At 46.1% G+C, this 20,551-nt stretch overlaps 1 long non-coding RNA gene across 1 annotated transcript in view; it reads left to right on the top strand.

Annotated features, from left to right (window-relative positions):
• LOC129490158 (uncharacterized) overlaps positions 1–20,551 on the top strand; it is a 40,686-nt gene that overhangs the window by 9,697 nt on the left and 10,438 nt on the right. Inside the window, exons 4-6 of the long non-coding RNA XR_008660183.2 lie at positions 4,743–4,860; positions 17,388–17,499; positions 19,211–19,466. This is a non-coding gene — a long non-coding RNA (uncharacterized lncRNA). The remainder of the gene's footprint in view (positions 1–4,742; positions 4,861–17,387; positions 17,500–19,210; positions 19,467–20,551) is intronic.

The raw sequence follows: 20,551 nt of genomic DNA, 5'->3' as shown, positions 1-20,551 counted from the left end.
ACAGAGTGAGAGCCTGTCTCAAAAAAAACTCAAACCAAAAAACAGACAAAAAAAAATATCACAGGAAATTTGGAAAAGAGAAAAAGGAAAAACATAATTACCCCATTCATCCCTTAATACCATCCCTGAGCTATTTGGTATGTTTCCCTCCAGAACTTTCCCTGGTATGAGGGGCACGGGCTACTGCTGTGCATCTCCTCTCCGTGGCGCATGGTGGAGGTCACGCTGTTCATGGACGCGTCTGCCCTGCTGTCTCCACATGCTTCCCTCTCCAGGCTCAATAGTACCTCCGTGAACATCAGCTATTGCTATATAACAATCTAACACTCAACATTCAGCAGGTTAAAGTAACAAGATTTGGCCAGGTGCGGTGGTTCATGCCTATAATCCCTGCATTTTGGGAGGCCGAGGCGGGCAGATCACTTGAGGTCAGGAGTTGGAGTGCAGCCTGGACAACATGGTAAAACCCTGTCTCTATTAAAAACACACAAAAAATTAGCTGGGCATGGTGGCACATGCCTGTAATCCCAGCTACTCAGGAGGCCGAGGCAGGAGAATCACTCGAACCTGGGAGGCAGAGGTTGCAGTGAGCTGAGATCGAGCCACTGCACTCCAGCCTGGGCAACAGAGCAGTCTCCATCTCAAAAAATTAATTAATTAAAAATTTAAAAAATACAAGATTTATTATTGCCCAAGAGTCTATGGTCAGGGGAACAGTTCTACTGGTCTGGGCCTGGCTCAGCTAGTCTTGTTTATGCATCTGTGATTAGTTGCTGGGTCCCCTGGTTGGTCTAAGCTGGCACTGTTCACATGTCTTGGCTGGCTGGTCATGGCCTGGGCAACTGGGGTGACCAGGCCACACAGTGTCTCACCCTCCATTACATTCTACTGGTCAAAGCTAGTCGCAAGACCGGCCCAGAGTCAGAGTGGGGGGACTACAAATTTCAGGGTCAAGGGCATGCATACATGGAAGCCAGTAATCTTAGTGTCAATCACTGCTCTTAATCTACCATACGCCCTAATTTTCATACCTGCCATTTTTGGTAGCAATACAATTTTTCATAGATGTACATTTCATAGATTACCATTAAATAGGATGTACCACATTTTAATTTGTTTAAAATTTTTCTCGTATAACACTTGTGTGAACAACTTTGGTGGAACCTTCACCTTTGAGATCAGGAAAAGCAGTGTTTCCCACTCTGAATCAGAAACCCAAGGTTAAGTGAGAAAATTGAGCCCAAGTGTCCTGAAGGCCCTTTAGAAGCAGCGCCACCTGCAGACCTTCCCAAGTTCCTCACCTGACCGAATTCAAAGGTGTCAGACCAGGAGTCTCAGGCCAACTCTGAGTCCAGCTATTGAAACCACTTTCAGTGTCACTTTCCCTCTCTAGGCTTCAGTTTCTCCACCTATAAAACTGCAGGACTGGACTAGAACAGTCCTTCTCAAATGATGTCGCTCTGGTCTAAAAGCCAAAAAGATGCCAGTGACTGCCTTCTTGAAAGTATTTTTATTGATTGATTGATTGAGACAGAGTCTTGCTCTGTCACCCAGGATGGAGTGCATTGGTGAGATCTCAGCTCACTGCAACCTCTGCCTCCCAGGTTCAAGCAATTCTCGTTCCTCAGCCTCCCAAGTAGCTGGGATTACAGGGACGCGCCACCACACCTGGCTAATTTTTTGTATTTTTAGTGGAGATGGGGTTGCACCGTGTTGGCCAGGCTGGTCTTGAATTCCCGACCTCAAGTGATTCTCCCACCTTGGCCTCCCAAAATGCTGGGATTATAGGTGTGAGCCTTGTGCCTGGCCTATTTATTTTGAGACAGGGTCTCACTCTGTCACCCAGGCTGGAGTGCAGTGGTGCAATCATGGCTCACTGCAGCCTTGACCTCCCTGGGCTCAAGCAATCCTTCCACCTCAGCCTTCCAAGTAGCTGGGGCTATAGGCAAGCACTACTATACCTGGCTAATTTTTTTTTATTCTTTCTGTATTTGTAGAGACGGGGTTTCACCATGTTGCCCAGTCTTGAACTACTTGGCTCAAGCGATCCTTCTGCCTTGGCCTCCCAAAGTGTTAGGATTACAGGCGTGAGCAACCGCGCCTGGCCTGAAAGTATTTTTAAATGCATAAGAAAAACACAAAGCAGTTCCATATCATTCTAACTGCTCAGCGGTGATCCGCCTTTTAGAAATGGTGTCGTGCTAGGAGCAGGGGGCGTGGCGTGAGAGGCTGCCCATCCAGCGCCTACGAGGGCGATGTCAGATTCGGGAATCCAGGCACGGGCAGCACATGAGGCAGCTATCATAACAAGGCTGAGGATGATGGCTGGTCTCTGTTCGGTGTCTTGTCTTGTAATCCCAACATGTATTTGTGACCTTGCTCAATGTTCATTGTCTGTTAAATGCACTACACAAATTTAATTCCCATGGTTTGTGGCTGAGCAAAGGAGGTTTCAAAAGAAAGTTGTGTGCATTCTAGTTCATGAGCTCTTGCTGTTATTTTTAAAGAGCTCCATGGAACAAATGGGTGGACTCCAAGCACCCTTTGAGCTCTAACAGCCTAGAGAAGAGGTGGGAAGGGGGTGCCTCTTTTCTCTTCCCCAGCTGAGTTCAGAGGTCAACAGTCCTCACAGCTGGACATGGGCAGGGTTGCCCAGTAGCTTAGGGGCCACTGGTCATAATGGCATCCTGCATGGCAGAGACCCTGGGAGTAGCATTTTTGGCAATGTTTGGGTTACAGACCTCCTTCCGAGTCACCTGGAGAGGTCTTTCCCGCTCTTTGTAGTGGATGTGTGATTTTGTTTGCAAGTGTCCTTGGGAGAACCACTCCTCCCACAGCATGAGGCTGTCAATCCTGGTGGCTTCTTCCTCCAACCCAGGCCCTCTGAGGATCACTCTGCCCCACCCCTCAGCACGTGATTGGTTCAGAGGCAGGCATGTGACTCAAGAAGCCAATAAGAATTCTTTTCTGGGATTGTTACTTTAGTCCCTGGGTGAAAGGAGGACTCCCCTGGATAGAGTTGTCTTGCTGGGAGGTTCTGTATCTGTCTGCCCACCACCATCTTTCCTAACTCATAGAAGAAAGTGAAGCAGAGAGGCAAGAGATGGGGTGGGGCAGGGGGATCCGGGGGGGGAGAAAGAGAGAGAGAGAGAGAACTGACAACGCTGCTTGAGCCCCTGCATGCAGCTATGCCTGCTTCCCCCCAGACTTCCACACTTCAGGAGCCAATGAATTCCTTGGTTGCCTAAGCTACAATGAGTTAGTTATCTCTCACTTGCAACCAAGAGTCCTTTAAGGCCCACTCAACAGGGCTGCCATATACAGTGACACCCCTTCACTTACACAGTACTCAGTCTTTTGAGATGAATGAAGTAAATTGCTCAGTCATCACCTCCTCTCAGAAGCCTTCCTTGATTTCCCTATACAGAACCAGTCACTCCCTACTCTATGCTTCCAGGAATCTTGTAAAAATATACACTGTGGCCCAAGTCCCTCTATGTATTTATGAGAATATAAATTGAATATTCAATTTATATTCTTACACACATGCTTATCTCCCCATCAGAGTGGGAGATCCTTGGGATAGAGACTAAATCTGATTTATCACTGTTTCCCCAGTACCCAACCAAGAAAGTGCTTAGGTGTTTGTTGAGTGAATTATAATCAAATCTCACTACAACAAACAATTGGGATGTCTCACCTAATTTGTTATTAAGAAAATTCTCACCTGAGTGGGTGGCTCACACCCGTAATCCCAACACTTTGGGAGGCCAGTGTGGGAGGATCACTTGAGCTCAGGAATTTGAGACCATACGGGCAACATAGGGAGACCCTGTCTCTACTAAAAATAAAAAATAAAATAAAAAAATTAGCTGGTCATGGTGGCACGCACCTGTGGCCCCAGCTACTCGAGAGGCTGAGGTGAGAAGATTGCTTGAGCCCAGGAGGTCAAGGTTGTAGTGAGCCGTGATCACATCACTGCACACCAGCCTGGGCAACAGACAGAGACCCTGTCTCAAAAATAAAAAGAAAGAAAAGAAAAGAAAAGAAAATTCTCAACTGAGCACTGTGGCTCATGTCTGTAATCTCAATGCTTTGGCAGGCCAGGGAACTGAGGCTGCTTAAGTCTGCTGACTGGCCCCAGGTCACACACAGTGAGTCTGGGTCCTACAGGGACCAGATGTGCTGACCTCTGTGGAGCTTTGTGCCCAATCACCCAGAGGCAGCAGGAGGAGTTTCTTTTTTGTTTTATTTTGTTTGAGACAGGGTCTCACTCTGTCACTGAGTCCAGAGTGCAGTGGCACAATCATAGGTCACTGCAGCCTCAATCTCCTGGGCTCAAGAGATCCTCCCACCTCAGCCTTCCAAGTGGCTGGCACTACAGGTGTGTGCCACTATGCCTGGCTAATTTTTTTAAATTAGAGATGGGGTCTCACTATATTGTCCAGGCTGGTCTTGAACTGCTGGGCTCAAGAGATCCTCCCACTTTGGCCTCCCAAAGTGCTGGGGTTACACATGTAAGCCACCATGCCCACCTCAATCGAGATTTCTTTCTTTTCTTTTTTTATTGAGATAGGATCTCACTCTGTTGCCCAGGTGTACAGTGGCACCATCTTGGCTCACTGCAGCCTCTGCCTCCTGGGCTCAACGGATCCTCCTACCTCAGCCTCCTGAGTAAGTTGGACTACAGGTGTGCACCATCAGGCCTAGCTAATTTTTGTTTGTTTTGTTTTGTTTTGCAGAGACAGGGTCTCACTATGTTGCCCAGCTTGGTCTCAAACTTCTGGCCTCAAATGATCCTCCCACCTTGGTCCCCAAATCTGTGGATTACAGATGCAAGCCACCGCGCCCAGCCTCGAGGTTTGTTTCTTAAACTATTACCCTCCAGGGGCTGCTCCATATTCATGCACCTTCATGCATTTGGCTCTGGGCTGTACCCACCTCCCCTCACCCTAGATTCTGCCAAGCTGGTCCTTAGGACAGTGGCCCTGCCACTTACCCTGAGGCCGAGATCTCTGACATGTTTGTGGGCCTCACTTCCCAGGTGCCTGCCAGCCCCACATGAGCCGTCTCGTAGGGCCAAGACGGCACTTTTGTATGGGGGTCTGTTTCAGAGGCACAGATGGCTCCAAACATATCTTCTGCATCTGTAAAAGATAACAGATGTGCATTTAAAGAAAGGAATACATACATATTTAATGATTTAGCTTAAGCAACTGGGCAAATATTCATTTTCTTAAGATGCTAATACATAATTAACTGATAATAAAATTAATTGGTTAAAACAGTCTAAAAATAATGCAGTACTTATTACATGAGGGAATATGACTGCATTGAAAGAGGTTTAATTGTTCCAGAGACTGACAAGTCCCCAAAAGCAGCAAAGGGAAGAGGTTTTTCCACCTTTGGAATAAGGGCTCTGAGTGGGCGCTTGCTGTTCACCCTGTGGGAATAGGGTGGGAATGGAGTGTGGAGAGGAAGATGGTTTCTTGCAATTTAACAGCTTAACAACGGGTTTAGAGAGCATCCCAATGTCTACTCCTAACCCTAACCACACATCTTCACCCCTGCCCGGTGAAAAAATACAGAAAAGAAAGAATCTACCACAGATACCCTTTTATTAGATCAGAAGAGAGAAAGCTTGTAGATGCCTTGTGAACTCACCCCTTCCACTGCTAAGTGCCAGACCCTGTGCTGGACACTATGGGAGAGGCCGGCTGAGCAAGTCTGTCCTCTAGGGAGGTCTGGGGTGTTTGGGAAAGGGAGTTAGGGACACACAATCCTCACAACAACTTCAAAAAGAAGTGTGAGCACATGGGGGCAGAGGGAGCGTCAGTCAGAGGGGAGGTGATTGGGACTGGAGAGAGATGTCCCAGAGGAGGTGGCTTGGGCAGGTGGGCTTTGACTGGCGTCTATGGGAAAGGAGCCCATAGGAAGAGGAGAGAGCAGGACAGCTGGGATTGAGTTGGGCTGAAGCCGGACCGGGGAGGGTGTGGCAAGAGATGAGGCTGAACCGGTGGGCTGGAGGAGGGGGTCCCAGGTGCGAGGGAAAAGCAGCTCTGGTCCCACCGTCGGCCCTGCCTTTTATTGTTAATCTCTCTTGTGAATTCAGGTGGGAAAAGGCCTGCTGAGAGTAGTGCCAGAATTCACAGGAGAAAGATTCTGTAATTTCTTTGAGCTCTGTGACTCTGGACAAAGTATTCAGTATTAATGCAGTTGACCATGACGTCTTCTGTGTGTGCGACTGACAGACCAAATTACCTTTCCTTATCTCCTGGAGAGAAAAAAGAACCATTTACTTGACATATTTCATAATCATTTCACCTGCTTGCCCCCTACGGAGAGCGCCGGTGACCCGGCCCCCTCCCCTCCCACACAATGCAGGAAGTATGTCGTCTAATAAGCCCAGTTTCTAAAGAATGTTTTTAATCTTGGAATAGTGAGTGTGATTTTTGACTGTATTTTTAATTCCCTATCTACTTTTTTAAAAGCACACGCTTTTGTTCTAATTCTCCTCTTAGCTCATCAGGGCCAGGAGGAAGCGTGGACATCTTCCATTCCATGGATCTGTTTAGCATTTGACAGGTGAGGCCCAAAGAGAAGGCATGGGCCAGGACACCTCAGGGCAGCTGGGGAATTCTGGAGTCAGGGCTCTGTGCCCTCCATGCCCAGTGGGCACCGTTCTCTAGGTGGTGTCCCAGCCCGGTAACTACAACACCTCAGAGCATTTTTTTCTAATTGTGGTAAAATACACATAACAAAAAATCTACCATCTTAACCTTTTTTTTTTTTTTTTTTTTGAGATGAAATTTTGCTCTTGTTGCCCAGGCTGGAGTGCGATGGTGCGATCTCGGTTCACTGCAACCTCCGCCTCCTGGGTTCAAGAGATTCTCCTGCCTCAGCCTCCCAAGTAGCTGGGATTACAGGCACTTGCCACTGCTCCCTGCCAATTTTTTGTATTTTTAGTAGAGACGGGATTTCACCATGTTGGCCAGGCTGGTCGCAAATTCCCGACCTCAGGTAATCCACCTGCCTTGGCCTCCCAAAGTGCTGGCATTACAGGCGTGAGCCACTGCGCCTGGCCACATGGGAAATATTTATGATATTAAGTATAAAAAGCCGATTGTGGCCGGTGGCGGTGGCTCATGCCTGTAATCCCAGCACTTTGGGAGGCCAAGGCGGGTGGATCACAAGGTCAGGAGTTCACGACCAGCCTGGTCAACGTGGTGAAACCCCATCTCTACTAAAGATACAAAAAAATTAGCTGGGCATCATGGCACACGCCTGTAATCCCAGCTACTTGGGAGGCTGACGCAGGAGAATCACTTGAACCCAGGAGGTGGAAGTTGCAGTGAGCCGAGATCATGCCACCGCACTCCAGCCTGGGTGACAGAGCGAGACTCTGTCTCCAAAAAAAAAAAAGCAGATTGCATAGCCAGGTACGGTAGCACACACCTGTAATCCTAGCACTTTGAGAGGCCAAGGTGGGAGGATCACTTGAGGCCAGGAATTTGAGACCAGCCTGGGCAACATAGCAAGACTTGATATCTACAAAAAATTTAAAAATTAGCCAGGTATAATGGCACATGTCTATAGTCCCAGCTACTCTGGAGACTGAGGCAGGAGGATCACTTAGCCCAGAAGTCCTATGCTGCAGTGAGCCATGATCGCACTACTGCACTCCAGCCTGGGTGACAGAGTAAGACCTTGTCTCTAAAAAATAATAATAATAATTAATTAAATTTTGTAAAAAGCAGGTTGCAAATTGGTATATATAGAGAATGGCCCCCACTTACATGAGTAAATGTGTAAATGTCAATGGGTATTTGCAAGGATATTTACCACAATTTGACCAATGGTTATTCCTGAGTAGTAGAATTATGGATGGCTTTCTTTTTCTATTTTCTTTTTTTAATGAAAAACGAATAAAATAAAAGTTGTCCTGCTAGGGCTACCATAACAAAATACCACAGACTGGACTGGGTGGCTTAAACAATAGAAATTTATTTTCTCACAGTTCTGGAGGCTAGGAGTCCAAGTTCAAGGTGCTGGCAGGCTTGGTTCTCCTGAGGCCTCTCTCCTTGGCTTGCCGACAGCTGCCTTCTTGCTGTGTCTTCTCAAGGCCTTTGCCCTGTGCACATGCATTCCTGGTGTCTTTCTTCTTTTAAGGACACCAGTCATATTGCATGAGGGCCCCACCCTTGTGACCTCATTTTACCTTAATTACCTCCTTAAAGACCCTGTTTCCATATACAGTCACATTGGGGTTTAGGGCTTCAACTTATAAATTTTGGGGAAACACAATTTAGTCTATAACAAAAGTTAGTTTGAAAAGAAAAAGAAAGTAGGTCGGGCGCAGTGGCTCATGTCTGTAATCCCAGGAATTTGGGAGGCCGAGGCGGGCTGATCACTTGAGGTCAGGAGTTCAAGACCAGCCTGGCCAACATAGTGAAACCCTGTCTCTCCTAAAAAAAATAAAAAATAAAAATTAGCCAGGCATGGTGGTGAGTAACTGTAGTCCCAGCTACTCAAGAGGCTGAGGCATGAGAATTACTTGAACCCAGGGGGTGGAGGTTTGCTGTGAGCTGAGATGGTACCACTGCACTCCGGCTTGGGTGACAGAGCAAGACTCTGTCTCAAAAAAAGTAAAGCTTGTTAAAGCAGTGCTCTTACAAAAGCACACAGACAGTTCTTAGGATGAATTTTGTCAGTTTCACCCAACAGTTAATTTCTATGCTATGCAACCTTTCCCAGAGCTTAGAAAAAAGTTAAAAATTTTCCAATTAATTTTACACATTTTGCATAACTCCAATACTAAGACTTGATTTTTAAAAGAGCACAAGATAAAGTATACCTATCTAAAATCAAGAATCAACATCATACTAATGATAAAACACTAAACCCAGTCTAGAGGAATTTGGATTAGAGTCAGAATGAAGACAAGGGTGTCAGTTAGGTATCAGCAATGGTAGCTGCTGTGAGGAACATAACTCCAAACCTCAATGGCTGAACACAATGGAAGTATATTACTTATTTACACAAAGAGCAGTGAGAATCCCTGGTTAGCCAGCTGCCTCCCATGTGGCCATTCAGGGACCTCCGCTGCTTTTGCCATCCCCCAGAGCCACTGCAAGCTCCTCTGATGGCAAACAGGAAGAAAGACAGTAAAGGATCTTGTGGGAGGTTTTATGGGCCAACCAGGGAAGGCACCTGTATCACCTCCACCCACAGTCCAGTGGCTAGAACGTGGTCACGCAGCCACTCCTAACTGCAAGGGAGGCTGAGAAATGTTACCTCCTTCCCTGCCCAGCAGGAAGAAGAAACAGGTGATGTTGAGCATTTCTTGCAGAATACCCCACTGTCATCTCTGGGACCTTTGCTGACAAATCACTGGTGTTTTCTGCACATCCTGATTTGCAGCAGGCAAATGACTACTACCTGAGCACCATCCCAGTTTCAGAGATTAAAAATGTGAAAAACTTGGAATTGATGAAATACTCGACAGGAATAGTTGGTGAAGTTGTAGGAGATGCTGAGCTTGTAAAAAGCCCACGGATGAGCCAGGGCTTTCCGGGCATAACCCCAAGGCCAAAAACATAAATGATGGACTTAACTATATAAAAACAAAAAAAATCCCTTATATCAAAAAAGAACATTGAAAGGAGAAGGGCCCACTGTGGGGGAAATATTTGCAATGTGTGATACAGAATGAGCAGGCTTGCTATTTAAAGAGCCCTTACAAATCAAGAGTGAAAAAGGTGAACAAAATGGACAAAGAACAGTAACAGGAAATTAATAAAAGAAGAACTAAAAATGGTTAAATATGTTAACTATGTAAAACTATTTAGTAGTCAAAGAAGCACAGATTAAAACTACCGTGTAATACCGTGTTTTACCCTCAGTTTGGCAGAGATGTGAAAATTGATAATGGTGTTTGCAAAGACTGGCAAGTAAAGGCTATTAACCCTCTGGAAAGGGAAAGATGGGTGCCCTGTTTACCACTGTGGGTGATACGGTCTAGAAAACACTAACGCCTGTTGACCCAGCCATCCCACCTCTGGAATTTATCCTAAGGAAACAAATGAAGAGATCTAAAAGACATATGTAAAAGGCTGCTAATCTCAGGGGAGCTTTTAAATTTAACTTTAATTTGTATCAAAGTTATACATGCACATGATTTCAAAGGTCAAAAAATTCTACAAGATTTGTTACAAAAATCAGCGATTCCCTGAAGCCGCTCCCTCAGGCGTGGCCCTGCTGTTTTTTCAGTCCCAGAGATACTTTTTTTTTTTTTCTTTTCTGAGACAGGGTCTCACTCTGTCTCCCAGGCTAGAGTGCAGTGGTATGATCTCGGCTCACTGCAGCCTCGACCTCCAGGGTACAAGTGATTTTCCCTTCTCAGCCTCCTGAGTAGCGGGAACCACAGGCATGTGCCACCATGCCCAGCTAACTCTTATCATTTATCGTAGACATGGGTCTCCCTGTATTGCCCAAGCTTGTCTCGAACTCCTAGGCTCAAGCAGTCCTCCTGCCTTGGCCTCCCAAACTGTTGGGATTACAAGCATGAGCCACCACACACAGCCTCAGAGATACTATTTCAATCATTTAAGTATTTAGTGTATTTTCTCTAAATACCATGCTTATATTGCTACTTCTTGATTTTTCAGGTTTTTACATTATATAGTGATTTGTCATTACGGAAGGGGAGAATTTGGCTCTCATCAACCACTCACTCACAATAACCCCCACCCTGGAACAAAACACATATTAATATATGTATTCCCACCCCCCACAGCCTCCCAATATAGTTATTTGTCATTCTGATCAGATCAATATTCGTTATTTGCTTTATTCTGACTGCAAATCTATTTTCAAGATTTTTAGGGCTAATAATTGTCCTGCTTTTTTTTTTTTTTTTTTTTTTCTTTGAGACACAGTCTCTCTCTGTCCCCCAGGCAGGAGTTTAATGGCACAGTCTTGGCTCACTGAAGCCTCCACCTCCCGAGTTCAAGTGATTCTCCTACCTCAGCCTCCTGAGTAGCTGGGACTACAGGCACACGCCACCAAGCCCAGCTAATTTTTGTACTTTTAGTAGAGATGGATGGGGTTTCACCATGTTGGCCACACTGGTCTCAAACTCCTGACCTCAGGTGATCCACCACCTCAGCCTCCCAGAGTGCTGGAATTACAGGTGCGAGCCACTGTGCCCTGCCCAATTGTCTTGTTTTTACCATTGGCTTGGTTTACTAATTTTCATCACTAATTTAACTACAAACCCTTTCTTTCAGAATTTTGAACATATTCCTCTATCATGTTCTTGTTCCCACTGATGCTGTTAAAGAATCCAGTGCCATTTGGATCCATGATCCTTTGTATGAAATCCACTTTTTCTCTGCAAACTTGTAGGACATTTTCTTCATGCCAGATACTTGTATTCTTCAATTCTAGGTTTTTGAAAACAAAATATTTTTAAAATTACTTTCTTCTTTCTTTTTTTTTTTTTAGGACAGAGTCTCACTCTGTCGCCCAGGCTAGAGTGCAGTGGTGTGATCCTAGCTCACTGCAGCCTCGAACCCCTAGGCTCGTGATTCTCCCACCTCAGCCCCCCAGGTAGCTGGGACTACAGGTGTGTGCCACCATTCCTAGCTAATTTTTTAAATTTTTTTTGAAAACATTTATGCCTATTGACCCAGCAGGTGTGTGCCACCATGCCTGGCTAATTATTTTATTTTATTTTATTTGTTTTTGCAGAAGCCATTGGTACCATCTAGCTAAGCTAGGTTGAAGATACTCTGGACTCAATAATTTTATATTAGGATACATGCCCTAGAATATCTCTCCCATGTGTACACAAAAAGATATTGATGCCTGTAATCCCAGTGCTTTGGGAGCCCAAGGCAGAACGATCACTTGAGGTAAGAAGTTTGAGACCAGCCTGGGCAACATAAAAAGACACTGCTTTTACAAAAAAAATTAAAAATGAGCCAGGCATAGAGGCATGCACCTGTAGTCTTGGCACTCAGGAGGCTGAGGTGGGAGGATCACTTGAGCCAAGAGTTTGAGGTTACAGTGAACTATGATTGTGCTACTGTATTCCAGCCTGGGTGACAGAACAAGACCCTGACTTAAAAAAAAAAAAAAAAAAGACATTTACAAGAATGCTTATGGCAACATTGTTTATAAGGACAAATAAAAGAGAAAGATATAATAAATAGTTATTGATGGGGAATGAATAAAGATGGCATGGTTATACAAAACGTATACAATATTGAATAAATACACAAGATATACAAGGATGCAATCTAGCTGGGCATGGTGGCTCACACCTGTAATCCCAGCACTTTGGAAGGCTGAGGCAAGAGGATCACTTGAGCTCAGGAGTTTGAGACCAGCCTGGGTAACATTGTGAGACCTTGTCTCTACTTAAAAAAAAAAAAATTGGCCAGGCCGGGTGGCTCACGCCTGTAATCCCAGCACTTTGGGAGGCCAAGGCAGGTGGATCACGAGGTCAGGAGATGGAGACCATCCTGGCTAACACGGTGAAACCTCGTCTCTACCAAAAAAAATACAAAAAAATTAGCTGGGTGTGGTGGCAGGCGCCTGTAGTCCCAGCTACTCGGGAGGCTGAGGGAGAAGAATGGCATGAACCCGGGAAGTGGAGCTTGCAGTGAGCGGAGATCATGCCACTGCACTCCAGCCTGGGCAACAGAGCGAGACTCCGTCTCAAAAAAAAAAAAAAAATTAACTAGGCTTGATGGTGTGCACCTGTAGTCCTGGCCACTCAGGAGGCTGAGCTGGGAGGGTTGCTTGAACCTGGGGAATTTGAGGCTGCAGCAAGCTATGATTGCACCACTGCACTCTAGCCTGGGGGACAGAGCAAGACCCTTTCTCAAAAAAGAAAAAAGGGAAAAAAATTGCAATCCTACTTAAAATCGCAATATTCCACCCCAGCCTCTCCAGCTTCCCTTATTTTTTCCCTCTGTACTTCTCATGTTCTAATATATTAATAGTGTATCTCAATTTCATACCTTTTGTTTATGGTTTGGCTCACCCCACCAGAATGTGTGTCCCACGAGAGCAGTGATCCTCTCTGTTGTTTACGGATGTTCCCAGGGCTTAGGATGGTGCCTCACATACAGTAGGTTCTCAATAAGTATATGTTTGTGAATTTATGAATGAATAAAAGAAAGAAACCACTACTGAAAGTTTAAAACCATGCAAAGCAATACCACTTATCATTTATGGATAAACACGCAGTTCAGGTTTAGGTTACCCCTGGTGACAGAGGTGAGGAACAGGATCAGGAAGGGGCACCCAAGAGTCTTCCAGTGTCCCTGTAAGATTTATTTCCTAAGCAGGGCAATAGAGATGGAAATGTTTGTTATATTATTATCGACAAGTTTTGCATGGTACAGAAATTCTGCAGCTTGAAAAAAAAAAAAAAGGAACAGCAAGCACCTGCAGCAGGTGTTAGAGTTTCCCAGGGTTTTTCCCATGACCTCATGGGACAGGGGTGCACAGGGGGCTTCCTGTAAGCCCAGCTCAGAGCAAGGTGGGGCCTGGGACTGGGGGTTCTTCCAGAGCTCCCTAACCGGGGGGAAATCCCAGTCAGATCAGAGAGGAAGGGGCAGCCTAGGAGGCTACCTCTTCTGGGTGAGATGGGGAGAGTGGGCCAGAATGAAGCTTGATCTTACACTGTCTTAGTAACAGCCCAACAAGTTCTAGCCCATTGCCCAGGTAGAGCCAATATATCAAGACAGGGGAATTGCAATAGAAAGAGTTTAATACATGTAGAGCCGGCTAAACAGGAGACTGGAATTTATTATTACTTAAATCAGCCCCTAGAAAATTCAAAAATGGGTCTTTTAAGGATAATTCAGCGGGTCTGGGACCAGGGAGTCAGGAGTGCGTATTGGTCAGATAGAAGATGAAACCATATGGGGGTTGAAGTAGATTCTTTTTTTTTTTTTTTTTTCTGGAGATAGAGTCTCCCTCTGTCACCCAGGCTAGAGTGTGGTGGCACGTTTTCGGCTCACTGCACCCTCTGCCTCCCAGGTTCAAGCAATTCTCCTGCTTCAGCCTCCCAAGTAGCTGGGATTACAGACATGCGCTACCATGCCTGGCTAATTTTTGTATTTTTAGTAGAGATAGGGTTTCACCATGTTGGCCAGGCTGGTCTCAAACTCCTAACCTCAAATTATCCGCCCACCTCAGCCTCCCAAAGTGCTGGGATTACAGGCGTGAACCACCACACCTGGCCTGAAGTGGATTCTTGCTGTCTTCTGTTCCTCGGTGGGATCGCAGAACTGGTTGAGCCAGATTATAGGCCTGGGTGGCACCAGCTTGTGCATCAGAGTGCACCAGCAGTGCAGGGTCTGAGAAATACCTCAAGTGCCAATCTTAGGTTTTACAATCGCAATGTTATCCAATTCCCTAGAATTGGGAAGGTTCAGAATCTTGTAGCCAGCTGTGTGACTCCTAAACCATAATTTCTAATCTTATGGTTAGTTTGTTAGTCTTACAAAGACAATCTGGTCCCCAGGCAGGAAGGGGTTTGTTTAGCGAAAGGGCTGTTAGCATCTTTGTTTCAAAGTTAAACTATAAACTAAGTTCAGCCTACACCCAAGAATGAACAGGGCAGCTTGGAGGTTAAAGGCAAGATGGAGTTGGTTAGGTCAGATCTCTTTCTCTGTCATAATTTTTTTTTTTTTTTTTTGAGATGGAGTTTCGCTCTTGTTGCCCAGGCTGGAGTGCAGTGGTGCAATCTTGGCTCACTGCAACCTCTGCCTCCCAGGTTCAAGCGATTCTCCTGCCTCAGCTTCCCAAGTAGCTGGGATTACAGACACCTGCCACCACGCCCAGCTAATTTTTTCATATTTTTAGTAGAGATGGGGTTTCACCATATTGGCCAGGCTGGTCTTGAACTCCTGACCTCAGGTGATCCACCCGCCTTGGCTTCCCAAAGTGCTGGGATTACAGGTGTGAGCCACCGCGCCCAGCCTCTGTCATAATTTTCGCAAAGGTGGTTTCATCTTCACCCAGGAGTGGGGACTTGCCGCTGGATCACCCTGTCAGACACACGCTGCTGTGAGTCAGCTCTGGGTTCCACTTTAGGACACCTGGGAGCTGTTCTCAGTTCAGAATCTGATTCCCTGTTGGAAGCTCTACCCAGAATTTCTCGCAATTTCAGTCTGCATCCTGGCCCCCACCGCCATGAATAATGGGGAGAATAAATATGAACCTGGTTTTGTCTACATCATAGGGCTGCTGTGAGAATCAAAAAGGGTGAAAAAAAAACCTCCCTGACGGTAGAGACCAGTCTAACTGCAATTTTGCATTTTTTCTTAACCATCTCCCTATTGTTCGATTGTGTTTGCCATTTTCTCTGCTATAAACAGCACTGCAATGAACATCTTTACATGCCTGCATATGGGTGAAGGGAAAACTTCCCCCTTTCCCTCTGAAGGTTCACTGAAAATCAACTGACAAAAGGCAGATTAGTAGGAGAGAAAGTATACACATTTATTAACATTCATGGGAGAGAATTACAGTGTGATTACCCCAATCCCCAATGGGGTACAGAAGCTTATGTACTCTTTTTCCTAGGGGAGCAAGGAGATGGGGGATATACAGCATTCTTTTGAGAAGCAGTAAATGATTATTAAGGAGAATGAATGGATCAGGGAGACAGAAATTAACCTGTAAATGGAATGAGTCTGAGAGGCAGACATTATCTTGTGGAAAAGTCCATCCAGGTGTGGTTGGAATTCTGACTTCTTTTCTTCCGGCTTCTTTTCTGCAGTGGATAATGGGGTAACAGAGGGATAGAAGGCAAATGTGTTTCTTTTGGCAAGATGCTTTCTAGGTGAGATAAGGAATTTCTAGGTCAGATAAGGAATTTCTAGGTCACATAAGGATAAATCCCAGAGGAAATAATTGGTTAAAGTATGTAAATGGTTTCTATGGCTTTTCAACCTGATAATCAAAAAGATCAGAACCCTGTTCTAAAGAGTTCATGTGGTTGGGCGCAGTGGCTCATGCCTGTAATCCCAGCACTTTGGGAAGCCAAGCAGGGGGTGGATCACCTGAGATCAGGAGTTTGAGACCAGCCCAGCCAACATGGTGAAACTCTGTCTCTACTAAAAATACAAAAATTAGCCAGGTGTGGTGGCATACGCCTGTAATTCCAGCTATTCAAGAGGCTGAGGCAGAAGAATCGGCTGAACCTGGGAGGTGGAGGTTGCAGTGAGCTGAGATTGCACAACTGCATTCCAGCCTGGGCAACAGAGCAAGACTCCATCTCAAAACAAAACAAAAAAAAAAGAGTGAATGCAAGTGCAAAGTTTAAGGATGACTGTCCGGGAAACACAGACTCCAGAGGAATGGAATCAGTGCTCTGAAATGGAGAAGTTAAGGTTTTACTTGTATAGGTAGAAACAAAGAAGTTTAGCAGGATTACTAAAGTTTAGCAGCCTTTTCCATACGAGGCTGGTTTATGAATTACAGCAGTCTGATTGGTTGCAGCTTGTTCTTTTTCAGGAAAGATATAGTCAACAATCTATCTTGAGTAAATTGATTGTCACAGAGCCTTTTGTGCTATCTGGTCGGAGTCAGGTGCAAGAGAGGAAAGAAGGAAGTTAACCTACAAGGAGAGTCAGTAATTAGGAAAAAGGGGTCTTTCCTCCAGTGCCCTTTAGTCTTTTACAACACTTTACAAAAGAATGCAGGTATGGAAGAAGCTGATCTATAATCAGAGAAACAGAGGCTGTGGTTGCGTGTTATGTGACTCAGCTCCCACAGTCACATTTCCTTTAAGGCTCCAAATAAAATTCCAACAGGTCTGTAGGCAGACAGGGAGGATTTCCAGGGACTATAGGCATTTGGTCAACTGGAGCAATAAGCCCGTTTGACAGCCTCCTACTTTGCAGCTTGTTTTTTCCCAAACCCTGTGTTGAATGTGGTCACCTAGTTGCTGGCACCAGTTCCTGACAGACCCAGGCAACTTCTGGTTCAAGCTTGTCCAACCAGCGGCCCAGGACGGCTTTGAATGTGACCCAACACAAATTCATAAACCTTCTTTGAACATGATGAGATTTTCTTTTTGCGATTTTTTTTTTAGCTCATTAGATACAGTTAGTATTAGTGTATTTTATGTGTGGCCCAAGACAATTCTTCTTCCAGTGTGGCCCAGGGAAGCCAAGAGGTTGGACACCCCTGTTCTAGATGAACCTGAGTGCACATTCCTCATGACCATGCTGACCATGAGCTCCACCTCATCACCAACACACGCAACCTGTGGGCTGGCATGATGATGCCCTGTGTCTGCAGCAGCGGGGCCCCTCGTCCCCTCCATCACTGCATAAAACCCTCCTGTCACCTTCCCTCAGGGAGACACTGCTTTGGAGAAGCCTCCCAGGGCTCTTCTTACCTGCGACGAGTCATAAAACTCCTACTGATCCAAACCTGTGTTCTCATGGAGAGCTGTCTGAGATTCACCAGGTGAATGCACCCCGGTTTTTTCTGGGTAACAGGTCGAATGTGAATTACTTATTTTCACAAGCTCTTGACATGTTCTGTCAAATTGCTGTTTCCCAAAGAGTGGACTCTGGTGACATATAAGTGTGTGGGCCCATTGCATCTTATCCCAGAGATCCACTCCTGATCTGGCATTCAAAATCTGCTGAATTCAAAACGATCCTCTACTTCCTGCTCACCAGGTCTGAAAAGAAAAAAGAAGAAGGAAAGACTACACCTGACAAAAGACAGGGGGAGACATTTATATTAGTTTGCCAGTTTGAGGAAATGCCTCACTTGGCAATATTGTAAACCCAGTTTACAGCTCACTCAACTGGACAGCTTCGAAATGACTGATTTTTTGGCATACATTTTAAAAGTCAAGAGAGCTGAGACAAAAATGAGAAATTATTAGTATTTAACATTTGATAAAATACCTTGAATATTTAAAATGCTCATAAAATGCTATTACACTGTGCTTTATTTTATTTATTTTATATTTTGAGACAGGGTCTCTTCTGTTGCTTAGGCTGGAGTGCAGTGGCATGATCACAGCCTACTGCAGCCTCAACCTCCTGAGTCAAGCAATCCTCCCACCTCAGCCTCCCGAGTAACTGGGACTACAGGCATGAGCCACCACACCCGGCTAATTTTTGTATTTTTAGTAGAGATGGAGTTTCACCATGTTGCCCAGGCTGGTCTCAAACTCCTGACCTCAGGTGATCCACCCACCTTGGCCTCCCAAAGTGCTGGGATTACAGGCGTGAGCCACCATGCCCGGCTGACACTGTACTATTTCTGCACGGCATTCTCCAGCATTGGGAACTGTTATTTTGTTTTGTTTTTCATCCTAAACAAATAGGATGTCTAATAACCAAGTTTGTAGCTCCCGGCCTTGAGATACATTTGTAAGAGTGGGGAAGAAGGAGGCAAAGTAATATATGTGCTAGCTAATAATTACATGTTCTGCTTATTAAGAATTTACTTTCTTTTGGGCCGGGTGTGGTGGCTCACCGCGGATTACAGTGCCTATAATCCCAGCACTTTGGGAGTCTGAAGCAGGTGAATCACCTGAGGAGTTCGAGACCAGCCTGGTCTAACATGGTGAAACCTCGTCTCTACTAAAAATACAAAAATTAGCCGGGCATGGTGGCATGCACCTGTAATCCCAGCTACTCAAGAAGCTGAGGCAGGAGAATCGCTTGAACCTGGGAGGCGGAGGTTGTAGTAAGCTGAGATCACACCACTGCACTCCAGCCTGGGCGACAGAGTGGAAAAAAAAAAAAAAAGAATTTACTTTCTTTCTTCCAGGCCCTATGCCAAGCACTTGTGTTATCTCATTTATCCTTGGATCCTTTTAATATGGGGGTTCAGTTACCCCCATATTACAGACAAGGAAACTGAGGTACACATCCCAGAGAGGGGGAGAGAGAGATCACCATTCTGTTATGTAGCAGGGGGGTTCAGAGAACAAAAATCGGACTGACTGATAAGAGGCAAAGGCACTGGTGCGGGCTCTGTCCCCAGCTTCCAGCTCTTTCAACCTTCTGAGTCTCGACTCTGCCCTAAGGAGAGGCTGAGGACCAGGTGATGGGCACCAATGTGTGGCTTCTTCACATCCCACAGGCCGGACCCCCTGGGCCTCACCTTCCAGCAAGGGAAGAGAGAGGTGACTGCCTTTTCTTTCTCTGCACAGAGCAGCAGAGGAGTCGTGACCTCCAGGGCTCAGCAGAGCGTGAGCCTGGCCATTGCCCAGCGGCCCGCCCATCCGTGCTGTGGTTACACGGTCTTCATGCTGGTTGGGGAGCCCCGAGAACTCGGGCTTGCTTGATCCTCCAAACACGTGAACACGTGTTGAGCACTGGCTGTGAATGCGGCAGCTGTGATGGGGGCTGAACTTAGGGCCAAGGAGCCAGGCTCCACTCCACTGTGACGCCAGGTGTGGGGCTCGGGTAAGTCACCTCTGTGGCCTCTGACCGCAGTTTCCTTATCTGTAAGATGGGGATGGTGATGACTACCTTGGAGGGTTGTTGTAAGGCTTAAATGAGAAGATGGACGTGGCTGAGGCCAGCATGGGGCCCTGTGAAGTGTGAGCAGAAAGGGGCTCTCCAGCTGCACTCTGGGTATGACTCAGGCGCCTGCTGGGGGTGCTCACTGGCCTGGCACTGACATCCATGATGGACCACAAGGGAGAAAGTGGCAGCCTAGCAGGAGGGAGGCACTTTCACTAGGGGCTGGGAAGGGTCCTGGGAGGGCTTCCTGGAGGAGGTAGTGTTTGCACCAAATGAAAACCGGTTCTATTCAGTGATGAGACTTGCTGCCTGCAACTAGAACTTCCATTTAAAAACTGGACAGAAGACTTCCCCCAGGAGGTAACTTCAGACTGACTCCTGCAGCTAGAGAGGGCATCCTTAGAGCATCTTGGGGGAAATCTGCCCACCCCTATGTATTTTCTTTTCTTTTTTACTTTTCATTTTTTTTTTTTTTTTTTTGAGACTAGATCTCTCTCTGTTGCCTAGGCTGGAGTGTAGTGGTGTGATCATGGCTCACTGTGCCCTCTACCTCCTGGCACCAAGCAATCCTCCTGTCTCAGCCTCTGGAGTAGCTGGGATTACAGGAGTGCACCACCACACCTGGCTAATTATTTAGTTTTGGTAGAGATGGGGTCTCACTATGTTGCCCAGGTTTCCCTCCGTCAATGACAGACATAATTCAATCATTCATTCATTCAATAAATATTTATTGAGCACCTACTAGGAGGTGCCAGGCATTGTTCTTGGTACTGGAATTATGGCAGCGAATGAAACAAAGCCCCTGCTCTCAGAGCTTATATCCTGGTGGGCATGGAGGGAAACTAGATAATAAACAGAGAAATAAAGATGTATCAAATTGGTGGAGAGTGTCCAGGGCTAGACGAGGCAGAGTGAGGGAGGGAGAGAAGGACTGGTGGGCAGGAAGTGGTGCCATCAGGGAAGCCAGTGAAGGGCCACCTTTTGAGCGAGATCTGCAGGACATGAGGCTCAGACCCTGTGGACCT

The sequence above is a fragment of the Symphalangus syndactylus genome, chromosome 9 (assembly GCF_028878055.3).
Source record: "Symphalangus syndactylus isolate Jambi chromosome 9, NHGRI_mSymSyn1-v2.1_pri, whole genome shotgun sequence".
NCBI classification, from domain to species: domain Eukaryota; kingdom Metazoa; phylum Chordata; class Mammalia; order Primates; family Hylobatidae; genus Symphalangus; species Symphalangus syndactylus.
Note: the sequence above shows the minus strand (reverse complement) of the source record. Positions and strands in the feature narration are given on the sequence as shown.